Raw genomic sequence first — 4,101 nt, 5'->3', positions numbered from 1 at the left:
CGCGCCTCGGTGCCGCCGTCTCCCCCGACCCCATCTCTCTCCCCGCCCTCTGTAAGCACTCTCCCCTTCCGATCCCTCTCTCCCCTTCCGATCCCTCTTCTCTGCTTAGTATGAACCCTAGGTATTTAGTGCTAGTTAGTATGAACCCTAGGCTATTTTTAGTGCTAGTTAGTTAATTACTTAGATGGTAATTAGGGCAGTAGTTCCAAGGTACTAATTAGTTAGTAAGAATTAGGTACTAATTAGGTACTAGAATATTTTTATTTATAGTAAGTTTATTTTTAGTAAGAACTAGTTGAATTAATAGAACTAGTTAGTAAGAACTTGTTTCTATTTTTTAGTTAAAGCAATTTTTCCCGCCTCGACGTGGACGATGCCTATCCTGCATCCTCGTCGTCGAGTCGGCGGAGGACGACACCTGCTTGACCAGATCGGCCATGTCCGGGACTAGGCTCCGCCGGGGTGGTACTGGGAGGCGCTACCTACCAGGGGGCACAGGTTGGTGAGGAGCCAGCCTGTCGTTGACCCGAACCTTCTTTGGTGGCGGTCGCGTGGGCCAGTGACGATCCAGAGGCTCGAGGACTCCGCGGAGGTGGTGCGTCACCGTGTCAGTGAGGAGGACGCACATGTCCGTTGCTACTTGTTTGCGTTGGAGCACAGGCCGTTCTCCAATACCTGGCAGGTTCTCCGGGGATCTCACTGGAGCTATGATCCCGTGATGGTGCCTTCTCTGTGGGTGTCCACCGCCCGCGCCGATACCCGTCGTGTGCTAGAGTTTTAGTTGTATTAGTGATGTTATATGTATGACACTATTCGTGATGTATTAGTGATAATATTCGACGATGTACTGACGCATGAGATGATCTACTTTTGCTTATTGAATGCATGCTAATTTGAGTCCTATAAGATATTTTGAAATCTATATCTTGTGTTTCTCAATATCCAAGTGGCCGGTCATGTTTGCAGGTTATACCTTCGAGTGGCCTATGTTTTGCCGGAGTGTTGATTCATTTCCGTTCCGGCAAATTTCAGGCGCTCGATATGTCCTATTTTAGCAAAGGTCATGCCGGATTTTTCCGTGAATTTTGGCATGACTTGTGCTAGAATATGTAGGAAATATCGAGTGCCCCGGATTTGTGTGTTGAGTATCTTGGTAGTTGTCTTCGATCGATTTTTAATTAATGTTTTAACTATGAACATAGGAAATGTCTGACGACGAGAAGGATTTCGGTATTTGCAAATACTGCGAAGACGAACGCGGCCTGTGCGATGGAATCTTTCTAGATGATGATAGGCGCTTCAGCATCAAGCTGGACGAGAACTTCGAAGTGGATACAGTAAGTCACAACGACAAGTCTTTTTTCGTAATTAAGCATGACATCTGCTTCATTTGCTTTAACTTATATTTTTTACTATTCTACTAGCGTATCCCCTGCCATGCAAGAGTTTTTGTATTGGATAAGATAGGTTTCAGTCATAGTATGGAGGAAAAGAAAGTTTACTTGAAGACCGAGCATGGTTATATTTTCCATGCGAAGTTATACAATTCAGACGACTACACCTATTTTGGATGCAAAACATGGCGAGCACTATGCAAGACTTATGCATTTGAGCCTGATATGGTTATCACCTTTGATATTCGTCCGGAAGATGATATTGAAGGTAATACCGACATCTGAGTCAATGTGCAAATGCCTCCAGTTATACCATTATGTAAGTTTCTCAACCATATTTATGTCTTTGATATTGTTTATTCAAAAATAGTTGACAACTAATTTGTATTGTCAGCTTATTTCCGTGCAAGCAAACATGTCCAGCGCTTGGTAGACAGGACTGTATACTGTCCTGGGGCTGAACTCAACTGCGAGGAGCTCAATCATTATGTTTCATGGCTTGAGGATCTTGATACTGTCAAGACAAATTTTCTTCCTGCATTTAGAAATCTTAGTACTGAAAATGTGCGACCAATAGTGTTCGTAATGAACTACGGTCACATCCATTTAGGAAGGATGATAAGATTTTTACTTTTTATCCTCATTGCATCTTTTCCATACATTATTTTTGAAGCTAAACTTCATTGCTAAGTATGTTACCATACGATGTTCTTCAACAGGGACTCCCGATGAATGTTGTGCCTTATGGGATCGAGATTAAAGGTATCATGAGTATTATCAACTTACGGCCAAGATATCCTACAGCTTACTTTAGTGCATTCAAGATTAGCGACGGATGCTTAATAGTGCAAGACTGGACCAAATATGTGTCGGGGGAGCGCAGAGAAGTACTAGGGAGCAGCAACCAGAGGCGCCTTCCACGATTAGGAGACAGGTTCATCTGCATGCTCCAACTTAATCAAGGAGGAGAGCTACACATGTTTTATGTTCTTTTACCTAAGAGAGAGCAGCAGGAGTGAGTAGCAGGAGTGAGTAGCTGGCTAGAAATGAGTTTCAGGATGATGATGTGCTACACTATTACTATGATGATAAAATAGCTAGTGTTGGTGGTAATGACTATGATGATTATTATTAGCTAGTGTTAGTGGTGATTAAATAAATAATGTTGGTGGTAATGACCATGATGATGATTAAATATCTTGTGCTGGCGGATTAGATTCAAGTGGAGGCAACATGTGGTGCACATCGAAAGTACTACTAATCCAAAGTAGATCAAGTTTGGATTAGTAGTATACTTTTGACATGCACCACATATTGCCTCCACTTGAACCTAATCCACCTTCATTTAATACACTGTTATGGACATAATGATGTAAACCTCATAACAGCTGGTATTGTACCAATATTTGTATGATGGCGCATAAATACACTAAAAATAAAAAAAAATAAAAATACTAGTAGCGATGTTAAGGAAACACGCTGCAAGTAGATAACTTAGTAGTAGCGCGGTATTGAACAAGCGCTGCAGCTATTTGTACTAGCAGTAGCGCGTGATGGCACGCGTTACTGCTAAGCAATAGCTATAGCGCCTTATTAGTAGCGCGGCTTCCCGCGCTACTAGTAGGCACAAAACACGCGCTACTGCTAGGGTTTTCCCTAGTAGTGAGCTCAAGTTGGCAGATAATACATTGGAATTATACGTGGTCACTAAGTTAGGCTCCATCAACGCCACTGGGCTCGTTGAGTGTAGACCATAACCCTATCGTCTCTTAATCTGTCGAGATCTGCACATGACAGGTGCAGATGAGTACGTGGAATGTACTCGCAAGTTGCAAAGGAAAGTATAACAGATTATATATGCAGGGTAAGTATTGGTGGAGGTTTCCTTTGCATAAAGCCAATTTTCTCCTATAGTAAATTTTGTAAACTTCTTTTGAAATGGAAATAGTTTTTTTTGTATAAAAGGTAGGAGTGAGACACTTGGATATACGCACCAGTGCTCATTCTCCAAAATAGTTTTAAAATATAAATAAGGTTGAAGTGAAACACATTCACTGTGCTCATTCCTCAACTTTAACCCTTAAAACAGATTTTTAGAAAAGAGAGGGGAGATTCTTCTTCAGTCCAAGTCTTCAGTTGCTCAAATTGCCCGTAACCGGGGGCACGGCTAATCGATTAGGTTAAACCCTCTGCAGAGGTCGTACACGTTCCCCACATGACACAGCCAACCCCGTTTATCATTACACACTTGGATGTACGACTAGGAGGAGATTGTGACGAAGCCTTTCCATAACAGCCCCCTATACCTGACCAAGCCGCCCGCAACTTGGGCAATGAAAGTCCCTCTCCGATGGCGGTCATGAGGTAAGGGTTTCCCGTTAGTACTAAGCTAAGCCAGAGCCCATAGTAGCATGTGGCTGTATTGGAAGCTACATAAACTGTACTTGAAAGATCTCATTCCCCTGGACGGCGGTCCCCACCAAAAACCTGTGTGCAAGACCCCAGTCGGGCGCATTCACGGCAAGACCCCGATGGGCGCAATCACTTGTAGACGCTCCCGTCAATACCATTCCGCCCAGGGAGTAGATGAAAAATAATATATATAAAAAATTCTTTTCAAAATAGTTTCACAAACGTTGCTCCAAAAAGAGAGCAAGTTTAAAGGTTTAAAATAAGTTTTGTTTTCATCCCACCCATTTTGTGCAAG

This window comes from Triticum dicoccoides, chromosome 2B, assembly GCF_002162155.2.
Source record: "Triticum dicoccoides isolate Atlit2015 ecotype Zavitan chromosome 2B, WEW_v2.0, whole genome shotgun sequence".
In the NCBI taxonomy this organism is placed as follows: Eukaryota; Viridiplantae; Streptophyta; class Magnoliopsida; order Poales; family Poaceae; genus Triticum; species Triticum dicoccoides.
Note: the sequence above shows the minus strand (reverse complement) of the source record.